This window comes from Stegodyphus dumicola, chromosome 7 (assembly GCF_044657685.1).
Source record: "Stegodyphus dumicola isolate Sdum_Otavi_A_Nest chromosome 7, ASM4465768v1".
Lineage (NCBI taxonomy): Eukaryota > Metazoa > Arthropoda > Arachnida > Araneae > Eresidae > Stegodyphus > Stegodyphus dumicola.
This window is the reverse complement of record NC_140774.1, coordinates 137,144,388-137,165,328: the sequence shown is the minus strand read 5'-3', so window position 1 is coordinate 137,165,328 and position 20,941 is coordinate 137,144,388. Positions and strand designations below refer to the sequence as shown.

Here is a 20,941-nt window from a genome sequence, read left to right as displayed (position 1 = left end):
AATGCACTACTGCTAAATTTCGAAATACGTAGGAAATTTGCGAAATTTATAAATTAGTGAGCTGTTATTCTAGCTTAAATTTCAACGAAAAGAAGAAGATATGCTATGTGAATTATTTTAGTGAAATAATATTTTTAGTGCAGTGAAATTCTGATCTATCATCTTTCAGTGGGAATGAATAACAAAGAATGAATGAAACAAAACTATTAAGCAAAATGAAAACTTCCATGTCCATAGAAGTTATTATTCAAGCATTAGGTTTGCAACCGTTGGTCATAGACGCATGGTTCCATTTAGAAAAATATTTTAACCCTTTCACAACCAGTTTTTTCTTTTAAAAAGATAAATTAGGGGTTTATTAGGTAAAATAAAGTAGAAATAGCAATATTCTGCCCAATTATAAGCAAAAATTTACTGTAAGGGCCATTTTGGAGGTGGGACATATGTGTCCCACTGGTCTTTTTAGTTGGGACACATGTGTCCCATTGGGGTTGAAGTGACAATATAAAACATAGTGAAAAGTTCAGTTTTCTAGTTCTAAATGAATTTCACAATACTTTTGAAACAGTTTTATCAGAAAACACCTACCTACACAACATTATTTATGAAATTTCTATGTATGGTACATTGCAAAACAGTTTTTACATAGTGCAATTTTACACATGGCGCAAACAGTTTTTGTTCGGGTTTCTTTATTTTGTTTGGCACAGCGGGCACATCTTCTTCTTGTTGGCCCTTCTAATGGCAAATGATCTCCAACATTCAACATCAGTTTTGTTGCATTTGACGGTCGACCTGATTTCTTCCTCTTGACAATTGCATTTTCTTTGCCATGAGCAATCATTAATTCGGCTAGGGGGACAATGTATTGCAAGAGAGGTATTTTCCTATGTTTGGTTTCTTGAAACAATATGTGTGCATTCACAACAGCTGTCATCAAAAGTTTATAAAATACTTTTTTCCACCATTTTGTAGATCTTCTGTCAAAATCATATAGGCATATCTTTTGATCAGACAAATCTACTCCTCCCATAAATCTGTTATAGTCGGCAATAGCGGTAGGACAATTTGTCATTACTTTTTCTCCATCTTTCTGCTTGCGTTTTACTTGTATGACATCAGGTCCGTGGCAATTACTCAGAATCAGAACTTCCTTTGAATCTTGCCATCTTGCTGCAAGAGTTCCTCTTCTATTCTGGAGAAATTCTGAATCACCTTTTTGAAGTTTTTCGTCAGAGAATTTTGGCATGTCTTTTCTACGAGAAATACAAGTACCAACAGAAGGAAAGGATATGTTATCCAATAAGTTTACACTTGTAAAAAATATATCAAATGTAAGTGTAACATCTGGGTTACGTATTGTTGAGGAAAGTTTTAGAACAACTCTTTCTCCAAGTATTGTACCCTCATGATCTGTATTATCCATGTCTTTGCCAGAATATATATTGAAGTCATAGGTGTAGCCCGTAGCAGCATCACATCTCTCCCACACTTTGATTGCCCGTTTTATTGGCTTTAGGGGTAAATACTGCTTTAGGCTAGAACGACCTTTGAATTTAGCCATGGATTCATCGATGCTTTGAAAGGGACTATCTTCGCGAGCTTGCATAAATGTCCTTTTGAAACATGCCACCACTTCATCCATATAATATGTCTTTGGAGCATTCGCATCTTTTTCTGGATCATTGAAGTACATTTTTGGAAAGAGCAGTAGGCATCTGTTACGGGAAATCGCATTTTTGATAGCTTCGTTTCCCAATGAAGAATTGCTGGACCAATAATCTGAAAAGTTCGGTACTTGATTATACGACATGACAAGCATAACTCCCAACACAAGCATAATTTCTGAAGGGTCTGTGTCAGGAATATCTACTTCTTTTTCATGTCTCAGTATTTCAAGGCGCTGGTTGGTACATTGAGAAATAAAAATAAGAAGACTTCGTGGAAATACACATGAGAAACATTCTAATTCATTAGAGGATCTGTTGATTTTGGCCAGTATTGCAGTTGGACGGTCTTTAGATACATGGAGCCGTGGCTCAAAATTTGGACCAACATTTGACCAAATGACAGGATCAGTAGGTTTTGAAATAGTTTTTTTTTATGTTTATTTTTTGCCTTGCACTTATATTTTGATACCTGCTCCGCTTCATCGGGTGAGAAATCATCAGAGTCCGAGTCAACGGAGGTTTCTGATGAATGCTCAAGACATGACTGCTTTCGTTTCGGTGCCCTTGATGTTCCTGAATTTTCTCTCAATTCTTCACAGCTATCACTGTCTGAGGAACTAGGGACATATTCCTTGTCTATATCTGAATCGTCCAATTCATCACTTGAATCCGGTTCATTCAATAATTTAATTATTTCTTTCTTTGTCAATCCATTCCTGCGATTCATGATATTGCTATGCCTAAAAATACAGAAATGACCACTTTGAGAATGAGGCATAGATATATTTCAATAACCACTGGGACAATAATGTCCCAATAAAACAGACCATTGGGACATATATGTCCCATAATATTATTTTTTTTCAAAATCTACAATGAAAATTCACTTACTTCAAATAAACTGCTTGATATGGCAAAAATAGACTAAAATCACATACAACGAAAACAGCACGTGTGTCCACTCATGTATCTTCGCCTAAAATGGCTGCCAGAATGTCCAAACTTTCCCGCTTGTCAAAACTGTTACGATAAAACAAAGAGCTCACAGGGCACTAGTGTCATCTATCGAGAAAAAATTACACTAAAAGGTAGATGTAATCACAGGAAACCAGTGGGACACTCGCGGCAATAAATTTTACGCTTGTTTTTCCCATTGGGTGATTTGGAAACATTTGCGGGACATATATATCCCGGTGGGGCCGAAAGGGTTAAGTGACTCAAAGTTTCATATTTTCGTACTTTAAAATTAAAAAAATTAGTTATATAAAATATTAAATCTAACCGTTTACACATGCTCACGTTCCCTTTACTTGTATTTACGAAAATTTTGTACTCGTTATAAGAAATAAAATAGAAAAGGTTTGAATCCTATACCACAAAAATTGACCAACGTATGTTTTACTAAAACCGGGAAACGTACGCAGTAGCCATACACAAACTGAAGAGCGAAATGTTTGCATTTGCACGTAACTAAAATTAAAATAACAGTTTAAAAAAAAGGTTTCTGAAATTAACAAATTAACTGACAAGTATTTCTACGCAGATTACTGTAGAATATTGATTAATATATATATATATATATATATTCCAAAATGGAGATCGTATTCACTGAATCTTATAGAATATGTGCTCTAGAAGACATATATAGGCTTATTTATGTCTTCTAGAGCAATTGCAGTATTGGCAAGTAGCTAATTGGTAATATTACTTGCATTAATAACAAATTTAAAAGATTTTTACTTTAATGAGCGTTTTACTACTACCAGAATATTATTCTAAAGTAATAGACATGCATGAGAATATTAATAACGTATTTTTAGTTTTTGAAAAAAAAACCTTATGTGAGAATTCATTCGACATACCAAATGTAACAAAAGTAAAGGCGCTAGTAAATTACAAAGAGGCATCATTGAACGGCATTTAAGGGGAACACCAAGATTGAAGTATAGGAATTTATTTACTAACCGATTCCTAAAGGCAAAATTAAATGAAATGATGTCAAATGTCGAAATATTAAATATTGAAAATGATGTCAAATAGCGCAAATTTTGAAACTAGGCGCCAGTAAGTCATAAAGGGATATTATTGAACGGCATTTAAGGAGAAAACATCGAGATCAAAGTATAGTAATTTATTTACTAACCGATTCAAAAATGTAAAATTAAATTAAATGACGTCAGATATCGAATATTGAAAATGACATTAAACATCGCAAATTTTGAAATTAAATATCTCCGTTAATTTTTGTCATACGGAATTCAAACATTCTGTATTTTGTGGTTTATAAGGGTTACAAAAGTTTCCTAAATATAAGTAACGAGCCCAAAGGAATTTCTAAAATGTGAGATTACGTATTTTATGCGAAATGTTTTATTAAATTTAGAAATACAAAACATGAATGTTTTCGCCATTTGAAATATATATTTTGAATGGAAGTATGTGTCTACCAATAGTTGCGAAACTAGGAACATTTGGAAAAATAAATGTTGTAAATAATTAACATATTGTAAGTAAATACTATTTCTTGCTTTCAGAATGGATGCATTACATTAAAAATTGCTTTTTAACCAAAAAGTGTCATACATTACTTTATATTTCTTCGTTGAATTCTCAATTGAAAATACGATTTTTGAAACTTAATACATTTTCAGTTCATGTCTTGTTCTCTTTGTATATAGTAGAAAAATTATTTAACTTTAATGCTTCCTAAGTCGCGGTGAAGCTTAGTATTATTTTTTGTTTAACGTATACGTCTGTACTTCTTATATACCCTAAATGAAAAGTAAGTGGAACGAAATAATTCAAACTAGCAAAAATACAAGCCTATTATAAATTGCAAAACGATAACATTGGTGAATGACGCTAATAATGCGGACGCGCGGCTATGCGCGACATGCGAAACTTTTACTGCATTACTTACCGTTACTAAATCTAATGTAGAAAAAGAATTTAATGCAGATAATATATACGTTTTTTTACGTCATAAGTTTTAATTCAAACTATTTATTCAGGAAATTTTATGCCTTTTCAAATTAATAATGCAGTAAAAAGATAATTAGAGAAACAATAAATGGTACAATAAAAAGAATATTACTTAAATAAAACTTCAGTTGGGATTAAAAACAGTTGTCGCGGTAAATCAAAGCTTTATTGCATATTATATTAGCAATAGTATTTCATGTAGCGATAAAATAAATACATATAGTATAAGTTTTTTCATATAGCAGTAAAACGTTTAAAAATTACTGCAATAATTTGCAGGTATGTATACGTTTCATATCTAAGAGAACAGAATAGAATTTAAGAGAACAGAGTAGAATAACCACATTTGAGAATAGCATGTACATAATAAGAAAAAGAAGATATATTAGTCAATAATTGAATCATTTTAGTTTGTTAGGAACATAGTAAGAAAACTTTTACCTTTTATCATAATTATATAAATCTGTTTGAGAATGAATAATACATACAGGTTCATCGTATTCTTTGCTTATTTATAAGAAGATTAATGATTTTTAAAATTCTTTTTAAAATTTATTACAAAAATTATGAAATTCATAATACAAACATTATAATGGTTGAAAATGGTTTTAAATTCTGGAACGGATTTTATTAACAATAAGTAGTTGAATACACACACACACATATATATATATATATATATGTATATATGTGTACGTGTGTATATATATATGTGTATATATGTGTACGTATAAAAATATGACAGACATTTATTAACAAAAGAAACTTAACAAATTGGCAAAGTCTTTAAATTCCTAATTTTAATCCTAATACAACTATCTTCAGCGCATCTATATTGCGTCATTGACATCACTCTTTACCTGCAATTTATGTGAATTGCTGTAAACGTTGGACCAATCGCTGTACAGAACTCAAACAAATGAATCGAGATTATAAATATTTTTCACTGCTTAATACGCTTGAATACGCCACTTCTCTTGCTTCACTGTACTCATTTTTCTACTATCTAAACTGTAAGCTGCTTGTACAAAATTGTGGGGGTGTCCATTGCACCCGTAGTCATGCATGAAACAAATATTGTGTCTTCAGAGCTGCTTTATACATTAATAAAACTATATTGAATTAGACCACATCTGTCTGTAAATACATTATTCCATCTACGCAATAAACCTTTGCCATTCCATTTCAGCTATCACCTGCTATGTTATTTCGACCACGACTAAAAGTGAATTGATTTCCTCTTCCCTAGCTAACTAGCCAAATCTCTACTAAATTATATCGATGTACCAACAAAAATATTACACACATATATAAAATTAAACATGGTAAATTATAACTATCTAGGCAACTGAATTTAATTATGTAGTGAAATTACTAGCGAATAATTATTAGCGAATAATTTTAGATGAAAATGTTGGTGAAAATCTGTTTAAAGCCTTTAGATAAAAGCGACAGTATGTGAAAAAATCCGAATAATGATTAGATTTAACTAATGAGTAAATTTTTAAAAAAATAGTAATTGTTGCAGCCGATTTTTTATTTTCAAATTAAAAATTCGTGATGAGATAGTGTAATTTGAAGTGGGTTCAATTCGAGCACTGGATTTCGGCTGCCGAAAGCCGGTAGATTTAGTGTTTAATCTCTGGTTGCGGATGAAATTGGAAAATGCTGCTCATAGAAATATAATTCTAATATTTCTGAATTTACTAAAATAAGAATGTATGTATTATGCCGTCAATCAGACCATGAAAATTAGTGGAGATCCCCCCAAAGTTGCGCCAATTGTTTCTGTGGAATTTAACAGGAACTGATGGCTCTTTATTTAATAAACAATCATTATTAGATACGCTTCATTTTTGCTTTTCGGGAAAACAGTTTCGCTAATTTCTGCTCTTTTGTTTTCTGATTTTAGCTGAAGCTCTGTTTTGAACACCAAGAACAAACTTCTTGTAGATAATTCTTCCTATTTATGTCTGTTTTGTTGGCCATATTCTGCTAACCAAAGCGCTAATACATCTGTTTTTCAATGTTACATTTTTTAATGGCAGAATCTCACAACTTTGGAAATAATCCTTCGCTTGTTGTTTTATAAAAGAAGTTCCCAAGTTTTAAAAATTTTCAAAATGTAAGGAAAATACAGCAATAACAGTTAATTTATATCCCCGTTCATAAAAACAAAATGTGACTTATCGAGAATAAATCGGGATTATATCAAACGGAACGCAGATGTTACGAATGTGTTGTTACGTCACTCTTATCCATAACTGGAGTAAATGGCGCTGCTTTTAGAGAGTTTCTTGATCGACGAGAAGTACACTGAATCAGGTGTAGTAAGTCAAAAACTGGCTTGATAACGGCTACCACACGAGGAGGCATAAAATCAACAAATTAGCGGATGCATTCTATAGGAAAGTGTTGCTAAACATCGGCAAGAGATATCCATTATTCAGAAATGGTCGCTAGTGTTGTGTGACCAATCGTGAATTACGGACAGCTCTATTCTATATTCCCTGAATTGTGGATAGTGTTTGTTATATGCTTTCACATCTTTCTCGAAAACATCCCAAGGTACTCAGTGGGATTTATGTCTATGGTTTCTAGTTCATGATAGAGCAGTCATAGGAATGCTTACCCAACTAGACAGTAGCCAAGCGGGACATATGAAAGGTGCACGTACTTTGCTGGAATACTCCATTTCCGCATGAATGACAGGACAACACACATGAATAGAGGTGATCGCCAAGCAAACTCTACGTACCGAATTGCACTGAAGGAAGTTGGTACAGGTACCAAAGATCAGAAACACTGTCAAGAGAAAACACTCCGGAACATGATTAAGGTGACATGACCTTGTACAGTTCCAACATGGCATACAGGATCTATGACTCCATGAGCCTGCCGCCATATTCTCATCCTTTCGTTGGCGTTAAGCAATCGGAATCGACACTCATCAGTCCAGACTTTCCAGTCATCTACATTTAATTCTCTATGTTCTATATTCTCTATGTTCCAGACAGGACATGTTGCCCTATAGGGTACGTTAAGCAATGGTACTCTTGTGGGTCTACGGCTTTTGAACCCCATGCGGTGAGGCGAACGTTGTACGGTGCATTTACTGACTATACGACTGGTGCTCTGGTTCAGCTGGTAGACCATCTTCGCTACAATACGGCTACAATACGTACAATACGGCTAAGCCGTGTTACACCACGCCTGGTCAAGGATAATTATCCTTTGCAGTTTGCCCGATCGGCTAGTTATTTTCATCCACCATCTATGCATTCTCGATGTAGTCTTGAAACTGTCGATCTTGAAAATCTTGGTCTATTGACCTAGCTGAATTGAACTGAATTGAACTATTGAAACTGAATGTCCCATACATCGAGCGCCTAATATTTGTCCGGCATCGAAGGCGTCTAAATCAGAAGTTTTAACCATACTGGAAATTGAAACGACTGATTAAGAACAACCGCAGTACTAGCTATATACGTAATTACCACAGTGACTTGACATGAACATAAATGTGGCGCAGTGCTACACGGTTTGCATAGCCATGTCTATTCCTAATTCACTGGCACTTCGGTGTACTTATGTGCCTTAAAATTTCTGTGGTTTATATGAAATCTCTTGTTTCACTTTTCAGAAACAAAACGTGATTACTTAAGAATGTTCATGGTTTTTGACTATGCGTAATGTAAATAGACTTAAATTTCCTTCAGAAAATATTCCACGAAAGTAATATTTCGTAAACATATTGATTGCGAATATTTAGACAGAAATGTTTTCCTACCTGCCTATCATATGAAACAACGTTGATTTAATTATTTGACAAATCCATTTGATTCTATTCTTGAGTTATGAAAAAGCTATTTTTATGTAGACCCTTGAAAGTAAATGAGAATAAATAAAATATAGTATTTCTTTAGACCAAAGTAAATGCTTCAGGTTAAAAGAAAAGTTGCGAAATGACGGCTCTTCCAAATTTATAGCAAAAAATATTTTATTCCCATCAACGCATACATGTTTAGAGATCTTGGATTTTATTCGCGAATAACGAGAATTTTACAAATTTTCCCCTCGAATGAAACAGAAAGAAAATGAAACAAGTCGTATGCTCTTAATGTTGTTGCCAGTCAAAGAAATCTCTAAGTTATGCAGAAAACTTTATCTCGCTTAAATGCGTTAAGAATGTGGAGTTACTTCAAAAACTTATCGTACTCTGAATTAGAAGAATCTTGTTTTGGTTAGAAATTAAAAATTATCTTGACATTCTATAAAAGGGAAATGAAAGAAGTTTCGCTTATTATTTAGAATAGTTTTATTATATTTATTTATTAGTAAAAGGAATTTTAAATAAGTAATTCTTAATTCCTAGTCTTGTCATTATTTGTCTGTTTCAGTTTGTGCGGAAAAGTTTCCAAATATTCCAAATTCCGCATCTATTTTTCTGCCCTCGGAATCTTTGATTATTATTTAATAAAAGCTTTCAAACCCTTAGCATTTTACCGAAAAGGCGGAACTTAATTTGAAGTTTTCTTATCTTAATTAACAAAGCTTTATATTTCAAAAATATACCTCTATCCCTCGATTTATACGGAAGATAGGTTCCTCACAAAACCGTGTAAATCGAAATCTTAGATTTTGCTATGTAAAACCGTGTAAAACGAAAAACACACTAAATGTGCATAATTTAGTTATTTATTTACATAAAACAAAAATAAGATATCTTGAAATAAAGTTACACTTCGTTCATAAAATAAATATATGTAGGTAATAGAAGTACATATTTAAATCATTTTACATTAGGCAAATATAAGATCATTCAAAAATTTATTTAAGTTTAATCACTGTCATCACTTTCATGAACTACTAGTCTTTTCTTCTTGATTGGTATGACGTCTCTTTCATCACTTGAGCGTTCTTAATAAGATTCTTCTTCAATGGTTGACGAATTAGGGAATATCGCAGATCGACAAGACTTTGTAGTGAAATCCGTAATTAACAATTGCCTACATTTTTTTTTCTTAAATCTTTGTAAACCTCCTAATATTGATTTAAGCACTTATTAAGCTCCCGCTGAAATCGGACAGCTCGTTCAACATTCGTGTCATTTGTAAAAAAATGGTTACCTAATTTTCTTCCCAATTCAAGTCCTGTGCTGATGACTCTTGCTGTGAACGCAACTGGTACAGATTGCTCTTCATCAGAATCATTGTCTTCATCATGTTTATTGGTTTGATGAATCATGTTAACTTACTCATCCTCATTTAGTTCTTCATCAGCCATTATTTTTTGAATATCTACCTGAGGTAAATCCTCAACACGTTCTCCTCCTATAGTTTGGGCCAATTTAGTGATTTGAGAATATTCACGCTGTAATGGTAATCTATCATTCTCATCCCTAGGAACATTCGGCCATATTGCTTTTCACCATGCGTTGAGCGTTGATTGTTTAATCTGAGTATATGACATTCCAACATGCTTAACACAATCGAAGATTGTGAATTTCCTCCAAGCATCCATAGGCATTTTTTTCCAGAACAACCCGGACTCGTCAGAACTGAAGATGTGACCAGATTTTTTCTGGCGGCAATGATTTCAGCAAATTTTGCTGGATATTGTTGTTCTGCATTCGAATCAGCAGATGAACTTTCTCCTTTTAATCTTAGATTATGTAAAGAATGTTTTTGTTTAAATATCTCCATGACTTGCGGAACGAGATACATTTTTTTCATCTGAAGAAATCGACTGTGACTGATTATTAAGTGCTTTATAAATTCTTACAGCCTTATTAGTAACAGCATTATTATCAATTGGAATCCGTTTTTGATTTTGGTTTTCTAAATTCTATATCAGTATGCCTTTTCCATACTTTCCATTCTATCATCTCTTACATATTAAATAGAGCTCTTACTGCTGCAAGTTCCAGCTGCTACACTTTTTCTATTAGAGTCTTAATTTTTTTAATTGTCCTTATGGCGGCTTCATTCATGGAAGTAACATTTAGCAACATCTGTTACGTAGACGATCTAATATTTTAATTTTTGTTTCTAAAGAAATAACTTTTTTATATGATTTTTTTTCAAATCTTTTGGCACTATAAAACTTAAAAAATTGCGTAAATTATAAAAATGCCACGAAAAATATAAATGTTGAAAACTTAGCAGTAAATATTCAGATATGTAGATGAAAATGATGTAAGCTTTGCTGCTAAAATACTGATACTGCACTAATTCACATGAAACAAACAGCTTTACAGTTGTGAAATACATATACATACTACGGGGATTCCCCCTTTTACAACACGGGGAATCTCTATCCTTGTTGTTGCCACCAGTGTTACCAAAGGAATGAGATTCAAAAATGACTTCAAATATATGTATTTACGTATATGCAGTCGAATATGCGTTTTTACCAAGTTTTTGAAAGGCGTTAATTTTTAAACCGTTAAAAACGAAATCGTGTAAAACGAGTACCGTGTAAATCGAGGGATAGGGTATTTTCTTTTTTAAGATAAATCTTTCATTTCTTTGACAAAACAAGTGATGAGGAAATTGAAATCTATTACGAGAAAAATTTTATTGTTTTCTTCATAATTATTAAATAACAGATATGAATGTTTCAGCTTTGTTTTTTGGGTTACTTGTTTGCACCCTTTCTTTAATATGAAGCTTTTACTTTTAAATGTATCATCTGGTGTTCTGTTTAGCTCCTCTTCATAAAAGCATACGCAAGAATTGCGCTTATTAGCTATAGTTTTCATAAAAACTGCTTTACATTCCCTCTTTAATTACTATTAGTAGATCTGGGAAAATGAAAAATAATTCAGACGATTAATTAAAACCTGGGTTTAATAATTTAGAAGCGATATGAGTTTAATTTAAAACCTGAGAAGATAATTAGAATTTAGATTGATAAACACATGCAAAATCAAATGAAACAATATTCAATTAAAAGAATTTTATGCAAAATACTTAAAAATAAGTGCCATTATGTCCTTAAACGAAGTGTTTGATGAATTTTCAAAACACGCTTTTATCATCTAAATAAACTTACACTACTTTAAAATATCTCTCGTCGATTGTTGGGAAAAAATTGCTGTACATTATTTCTACCATTACTCAGGCATGTATCATAAGTTTTGTATTTCTTCAGAAAGGAATGAAGGCATTTGTGAATATAATCATTATTACTAAGTTTGTACTGTTCCATTAATACTGTCATAGAACTGCTAGCTGGAAAGGAAACATTTCAGGGGGGGGGGAAACATATGCACACTGCTTGTCAAAATTAAAAAATAGTCTTAAAATAGCTTTTTGATTAAAGTTTTCTTTCAATGTCAAATGGTGTAATTATGTATGATAATTATCTACAAATGAATGCAAAATTGGAGGCACACGTTAGCGTATGAAATATGCAAATTGGGTGGCTGACAACATGTTGGTATATATTTAATATATCCACAATGGAATTTTATTACGTAGTAGTTGTTAAAAGTCAGTATGGTTTTAGAGAATGATGAGAATATAGTAGTTTTCAATTTTAGGCACCATGCAATTGCAGTATAAAACTGACAGTTGATTGGTAGAATCGAAGGAGGACAAATAATAATGGAGGTCCGTTGAGATCTAAATATCCTTCACAGTGAATATCTCCCAAAGTGGAAGTATAAAGAAATTGGAACTATATTTTTAAGCAGTGACAGCTGGTTTGTTATAAGAGAGAGAGCTTAATCAATGGCGACCAGCAACAACTGCATCAAAGAGCATTTTCTGCCTTTGTGATCTCGAATAAACCATAAAAGGCAACAAGAGATGTTATTTTAGTTTTCAGATTGCGACATCAATTCCACTCAACAGTACAGCGAAGAGGTCACTTACAGAAGAAAAATATTAAGTTGGTCTTGTCATATTCAATAGAACGAAGAGAAATGGTATCGTAATGAATGATGTGGCGAGTAATAGTAAAACGATTTCATGATACCTCACATTAACATTAACATGTATAATGGTTAGATAGTGGCCGATGCCTGGCTATGATCAGATGTCGCCAATGCAAATGAAGAGACTTGGTTACACTTATGAAGTTTGTTTACTCATTATTTCATACCAGACCGAACACATCGAATTTTCAAACGCCGCCAGAAATTTGATATAGGATTCTACAGAATACTGCATCAAATTTCTGGCAGAGGATCGGCATTTCTAGCCCAATACATTCTGAATATAGATCTTTTATACACTTTTCCTGTTTCCTACTTCAAAAGTCCTAATGACTCTGCAGTGGCGCCCGAACTAAAAAGTGGTGCATAATCATTCTTCACCAGCAGGAATTGGCGGTTGGGACCCCTAAACCTCAGTCGCCCTTTAAATAGGTAGTAAATAAGGTATTTTCTCCCTCCTTTGTGGATGCCTTCGTGGTGTAACGGCAGCTTAGTCGACGTGTATTTCAGAGGTCTAGGTTCCAGTCTCAGCTAGGGACTGCTCATTTTCCGTACTACTATAAAAGTCTTAATTACTCTACAGCTTATGAGACGTAAAGAGCTGATGACATCGCTTGCTAGTGTTACAACACACAAGGAACCCTCTCGCCAACAAAATCTAATGAGATCTGCCCGCTGTTTTCATAATACTCGCATTATAAGAATTCAAGAACTTGCAAATTTAATTTAACATGACTTCATCACAAATGGGAGCAAGTACTGTTTACTGAGAATCTAAATATAGTAAAAAGTGTGATTCTAAAGATGTTTTTACATAGAGGGAGCGAAGAATACACAACTGGACTTCCTTTATTCATGAAAAATCCCATTTCCTTGGAAGCAGATTTCGTGCTTTGAAGAGAAATCGTCGTGGCTACACGGAGCAGTTTATCTTTGATGAAGGTTCTGTAATTCATCAGAAATATGTGGATGATATCTTGGAAACCCATGCTAGGGTATTTAGGTAAGCAGTTAGCTAAGCGTTTTTCTAGTGGATGAGAATGTTCCTTCCCATCGAGTATTTCTTCTGTCAGTACTTGAGAACAGAAAACGCCTCAGTGTCAGAATACTTGGAACATTTGAACGGACTGGCCTTCTTGTTCGAAAGCATTGAAACCGATTGAAGGATGAGCTGGTTTAGGCTACCAGACTACAGTGAACAAAGGCGTTGCCAGACCATCCTGGACAGTGAAGTGTATAGTTTCAGAAAAGTTACGTGCATTTCTGCGAGGCATTATCAACGGTGATAAATTGTATGATATTAAGCTCTGAGGTTTGAATTTCTATCAGAGGTGACCAGGAGTCATATCAAAACAGGGCCGATCATTTTTCCATCATTTTTAAATTTGCCTTCGAGGTCAGTGTTTTGAAATTAACCGACTGGCAAGCATAAGATTTATGCCAAATTGTACTTTTGTAGAAATTACTTTTAATTTTCCAGTGGCTAACAGTATGTTCTATTTATGTTAATATCTTTTAATTTTTCCAAGAAGAAATATTCATTCTGCTCTAAATATTGTCAGTAGTGGAAGAGGTCAATGCATTTATTTAGTCTAAAATAATAAGATGGGATTTTGGATGCTATTTCTAATAATAAATTCAGAATGCAGCTTAGAATTTTTACTTCTGTAATGATTGCATATATAAGACGTAGTACATTTGTTTGGAACGACGTAAACGTTCGTTAAACTGCGGGTAAATGCCATTTCTTCTGTTCCAGTTAATTTGCTCAATTTGTTTCTCTGGTTTTATGCGAAGATAATCACTTTTGTTCGTCTTTTTAATCCCGGACAAAAGAAAAGAATGCTGTCTTTACAAAACGTCATTTTTTCAAAGAATAAAGATTAGAAAGACCAAAGAAATTAACCTAGTCGAGTGCTTAATTAGCTGATTATCTAAGTACGAGTAATTTCTGAATTTCTGCATGTAATAGTTAAACGACGAACACTTTAATAAGAAGATTGTCCTAAAATTTTATGGTTTTTCGTGAAAATGTAGATGGTAGAAAAAAATTGACTGACTCATTTAAAACACAAAATTTAAAAATAAGAAACACTTTTAATAGTTTTGAGTATTTAGATTTTCAAAGAACGTAGATGAGCCCAGTATTTCATTTTCTTTTTTAAAATTGCACACCATCTTTTTTATTCTTCATCGCCCCTTTATAATTTAATGCAGCTTATTGTTCGAAAGTGAAACGATTCATTTTTATCTGAAAGATAAAGAAACTTTTAGTAGCAATAACGGTTTTGAAGACAAAGCTACTTTCATCGTCTTTGTTATTTCCTGTATATTATCTACAGTATGATGCAAAATTGTTTGTAATATCATTGAAGAAATGTACACTTTATGGTAAACTAGTCGAAGTATCCGACGCTGTGCGAGCTTTACGCAGAGTGAAGAGGCTTCATTTAGGGGGATAGGGGTAGTTTTTTCGAAATCTCAGGCAGAGAGTGATTTTCCTCTTATTTTGGTTCGAGAGTTGTGCAAATAGTATTTCAGGAAGATCGAATAAAAATATAGGTGCTATTCAGACAGAAAACAAACATTATTTTCGTCGTAAATTTTATCGCAAGCTTGAGTGTAAACACAATATCTTACGCTTGTCTTTTCGGAGTGTAAATAAACAAAATATCCAGTTTGGCGACTCTTGAGCAAGCCAATACCTATTTTACATTACATATTATTTATTTACATTACATTTTATTCATTTACATATTATTTATTAACTTTGTATACAAGGCAAAAATGCCTTGTATACAAAGTTATTACCTTTATCTATAACCACAGCAAATGCAAGCCAATGAAAAACTGTGGTCGCTTGAAATCGAAGGGCCTGCTTGAATCTTTGAGTATCAACAGAAGCGAGGAATGAATACATCTTTCAACTGTGACATACCCCGTGATGATGGTGGACTGCATTACATTCGACAATACATTCTTCACGGTGAGACTTATTCCGTTGCTCAGCTTTTGGACGGTCGATGTTATGTAATAATATGATAAGGTAACCTTATTGAAAGTGAACCTGCATGGCGCTCTTCACAGAGGCTCAGAAAGTGGTTCAGTGACTGGCGTGTGTATGACGCTTCTTGACGGTATTTTAAAAATTCTGTCGAGTAATGCATGCTTGGTGTTTTTGTCTATAAAAAAATCTGTTCAAGTGAATTAGTTTAATTTTTTTGAGTAGATACTGGTTTTATAATACTAAACTTACCATGTCGGTGAGTTGAGCGAAATAAATTAGAATTATTTTTAAACCCCATGATGACTACAATCCATAAATAAGGAGAAAATATGCATAAGAAAATCTTCCACGAAAACGTACTTCCTCTTATTTAGATGTACCACCAGTGGCATTAGCACTGAATACCAGGAGTATGACCCGCGTTAGATCTCAGGCTAACGGGATGGCTACAGTGTTGAGTTTCATACTCTTCATCATGTATAAAAGTAACCACTTTCTTTAGGAACTACCTCCACCAAGGCATTCATTCTGTTAAGCAGATAGTCCTGGTATGTTTCGTCATAATCTAACCTATTATAGGCAGGCAGCTCTGGTGTTCTTTTGTAATCAATTAACAAAACTGAACCATAATAAAGATAAGAGTATAATATAGACATTACTTTAGAATTAATCCAAATTAAACCTTACATTGCTATTGTCTGCAAGTCCGTGTCATGCTAATATAAATAATAATCAACGTTAAACTACGGCTGAATTTTATTTAAAATGTTTCTCTTTTTGCAAATATTTCTCTGGGAAATGTAATTATTGATTGAATAATTTTTCATTTGAGCTTCAACACACATGTGATGAGTTAAAATCGTAATAATGTTTAATTAATATAGCACTGTTAAAACTTCTGAAAAAATTAAATAAATTCTTGAATAAGATATACAAGTTTATTAGTAATTATTAATTCGGTACTTTTCAGTTATACACCTACCATAATGCTTCTTTTGCACTTGTGAAAACAAGCCAAACGTACGCCGTGATCTAACTATAGCGCCTACTGGGCTATTGCTGTGTATGTATTTATAAACTATTCTTAACACTAGAAAATGTTTACAGCTGAAAAGCCCACCGAAATGCGTGTCACATGCATAACAGAAAAGTACCAATAATTTATATTCAAACTAGTAAGTGCTTGTTTACTGTTAATTTCAAATAAAACATGCGTATTCTGGGATTTGAACTACGAAGTCCAGACTCATAAAAACTGAATTATTTTGAGAAACATTAATATTATTTTGCATGTGCATTCCTAAGATCACCGTAATAAACACTAGTATAGAGCACAATTTATAAAGAGAAAGACAGAAGTAGAAAGAAAAACATTGAGCATTATAAAATCCTTTTTGATAGCGAAATTTGAAATAGAAATAATAAATAATTAAATAAATTTAAAGGTACTGAAAAATCTAGCAACAGAGCTTTAATGATTATAAAAACTGTAAAAGACACTTTAATTGATACATAAGCAGTAATTGAGGCATAAAATAATAAAGAAATGATAAATATTGTAATAATGAAAAGTTATTTAAATGTTATATTATTTCATGTTTCGAGAACAATTGCGTCTCAAAGGGATAAAGGGATATTTCACTTCAGTTACTTCACTTGACGATTAGCGTTTCTCAACAACTTTGTAATTAGCTTTTTATCAAAAGCAACATTTTTCTCTTAGGCTTGGGAATAGTCAAGAAGCGGAAAGCAAATGAAGTTAAAGTGGAAGATCCATAAAAAATGCTGTGTTTTATATCTGGGTTGCATTTAGAGTAATACGTAGTATTAATTTTATTCACGTTTCATATCATAATACATATTTTTTATACTCTGTAAATATTAATCATAATTCAGTTTAGATAGCTGGGGTATGGTTTAATTGTTTAGAGACACAGACTAGTTCAGATGTTCTGTATTGTAGTGTACCACACGAAATAATTTTCTGGTTTTTAGTATGAAAAATTAATTAATTGAGTGCAATCAATCACATAACTGTGATAATCTGAAATGCAATAATTAAGGTATTGTTTTTCGTGTATCTTAAAGCGCGCAAGGTCTATCTCTCCGAGGGAAATTCTTTCTTGGAGAACTATCGAAGCATTCCTAAAACCACCTAATAATATAATCTCTCGTATTCATGTTACACATGACATCAAACTACCGGTACTCAGCGGTCTCAGCCACTTTGCCATTATTGATTCTTAAGACCTTTAAAATCATCTTAATTTACATGATATTTTATGTTAATTAATCAGTTTTATGATTTGGATCTTTGTTGTAATTTCTTCTATCCATTAATCCTCACTAGGATGTAAATGAATGAATAAAAGGGATTTAAAGCGAGATTTTGAAGGTTTAGACTTGAGGCAACTTGGTTTGGCCAAATCTGTGCAGTCTTCGGCTATGATACTTTTAATTTGCAAATTGAACTTTCTGTCATTTTACTACCCGCAAGTGGCAGAGGTTCGATAGCGCAATTGGTTCCTTCCGTTTAAATTCAAGTTTAGTATAAAAAAGTTTATCATAAACCGTCACAGGAATTTGTCGTCTAGACCAACGGTTCTCAACCTTTTGACTAACGCGTACCATCTAAACAAAAATTGAAACACTTTAGTACCACATTTTACAATGATTAGTTTCCCATTTTCAATAGAAATATTAAAAAAATATATATATATATTGCCATTTGCACAACTTATTGGCTATTTGTATTAAATAAGCATACATAAAAATGTTAGATTAAAAATTGGTTACCATTATATTAATTATCAAAATTTAAGTTCTAATACTTTAATTCTAAAATTTAGTGTGAAATGTGCGTGTCTTTCAAAGAGATCAATTTCTATATGTCTGGTCTTATTTCACTTAGTTTTAACCGTAAATTAGGATCCACTTTTAATTTTGTCCTGTATTTGTTTTCTCAAATATACCATGGAAGAAAATTATTGTTCACACAAATATATTGTGCAAAAAGGCAATAAAAATTTAATAGCTTTATTTGAGATGCCTTTAAATTCTTTTTTTTCGGTTCTGCCAAACGTTAACAAGTGTGTTATTTTAAAAATCTTCAGTTCGAGTTCGATCACAGGAAATTTCTACCAACTTTTCTTTTTCTTCACAAGAGTTTTGAACTTAATATTTAAGAATAATTTGTTTCTTTGCGTACCACATATTCATCTCTTGTGTACCACCAGTGGTACGCGTACTACCGGGTGAGAATCGCTGGTCTAGACCGAGTGGTAACCCGCCTGTCAGTATAATAGGGTCTGAAGGACTGTAGTAAATGCTACACAGGTTAGGACCCTATACATTATTTTATTTCCTACACTTTTCTCACCAGCTTGTTGAGCTTGCCTAATAATGCATATAATAACAGTAGTTAAAACATCTTCTTTCTCCACTGTGCCTTAATATTTAGACTAAAGTAAAGTGAACGGATTTGATTGCTTTTATGGAAAAGCACACCAAAAACATATACCGGTGAGAAGATATGCCTTTGATGGAGGACTTTCTAAGGAAACTGGAACGCATTAATGTTTCGTACGAGAGAAATCTTAAAAAGCCGTGCAGCTGACTTTTCAGTCACTAAAAAGAGATATTAATAATATTTAGTTTGCTTAGCCACCCAAAGCTAATATTAGTTGGCGAGTGGCTAACACAATACATAGTTCTATCTGGGTGTGCTTTCCAGATAAGAACTACTTTAGTTGCGTAATTTTCGAGTTTTGTCCTAAGTGTAACGTGAATATGAACCAGTTCGATTTAAGTACGTCACTAAGGCATCCCTCCTGCTAGTAAAATTGAAAGTAATACATTTTGTAAAAATTGTAATATGAATAAATATATTTATCTTACATTAGCTAGGCATAATGTTTTAGAATGTGTGTTACACTCGTACTAAGAATTGAGAAAAATTGTATTTCTCGTCAAATATCTCCACAACTGAGCTCCCGTAGGAGCGCATTTTCAGTCCTGAAAAGTTCTAAAAAGGCAGAAGGTGAGTTGTAATCTCATTCCTAAGAGCGTCCCAGACATGTTTTATAGGATTTAGGTCTAAAAATCTGGCTTGTCAATCTATCCAGTTTATATCCACCTTTTCCAGAAAAGCACCCACCAGATTAGCGGTATGTGGGTGAAGGTTATCCATCAAACTGAGGGCAGCTGAATGCCTGAAATGGTGAAGGTCTCTTCATTATAGCTCACAGCAATTACAGAGCCTTTGTTATAGACATGAAGGTCTATTATAATTAAGTACCTTAAGAAAAAATCAAATGCTCTTCTATAAATTGAAAATGGAAAACAGTTTAAAAGGAATTACATTACTTTACATTTCAAAGCTATCCATTCTAACTCAATAACAATTATTCCTATGCAAAACACTGTGCGGTCAATCGCATGTGTAACAGTCAATGCACTGGAATTAAACGCTATGCAATGAACGACGGTTAAATATTTTGTTGAATGGTTTATTCAGATGGAGAACTACAACTTTTTAAAGGAAACCGGAAAGTATTTGGTCCTAGCCTTTGAAGTGCATTGCAGCGGAATAATTGATGAGAATGAATGCACGAACGGTCATTTTTCACACCTCGAGCGGAACGATCACAATAAGGGTGTGCTAGGTAGAGAACTTCTAAATAAAACTATTATCCTCGTAAATTTTCTTTCACCATAATATTTTACAATATGCCAGAAGAAGGAGAATAAATTAAATGAACAAACTGTAGGATACATTTATTTATTTCATATAAAATTATTTAACTGTTATGCATTTAGGCAACAATTTAAAGCTCCACAGTGAGAATTTAAAATACTTTGGCGATTTGAAATTTTATTTCTCTTAATCATATCCATCTGCAAGGAAGCTAAATACAGAAAAGTATTCGATCAGAAAATTTCAGCTTCAAAGCGTCAGAGATACTATTCAGGTAATTTGCAAATGTATTTCGTATTTTATTTCTAATAATAGCCTGAAATGCATCAATTATCCTAATCGAATGCTTGTTTGAATTCCAAAACACTACCTAAACATGCGAATTGCCCTTATTGCTACTGTATCAAAACTTACAGACACCTCCATTAGAATTATCAAATAGAAAGAAGCTAGTTTTAAATAGTTAAACATATGCTTTGGTGACTGATTTGGTCCATGAGTGGCCGAAAGGTCATTGTATGCTAGAAGTTCAACTCTGATTCGGTCCCAGATTAATGAACTGGCTACATGGTTAGTTTTCACGGTTTTTGTGTAACATTAGTATGATCCTTCAGAAAGTCCTCAGAAATTACGACAAATAACCG

The 20,941-nt window shown here is 33.0% G+C and overlaps 1 protein-coding gene across 1 annotated transcript in view; it reads left to right on the top strand.

Moving 5' to 3' along the window:
- Window positions 1-20,941, top strand: part of LOC118194770 (uncharacterized) — a 294,334-nt gene that overhangs the window by 17,268 nt on the left and 256,125 nt on the right. The window lies entirely within an intron of this gene.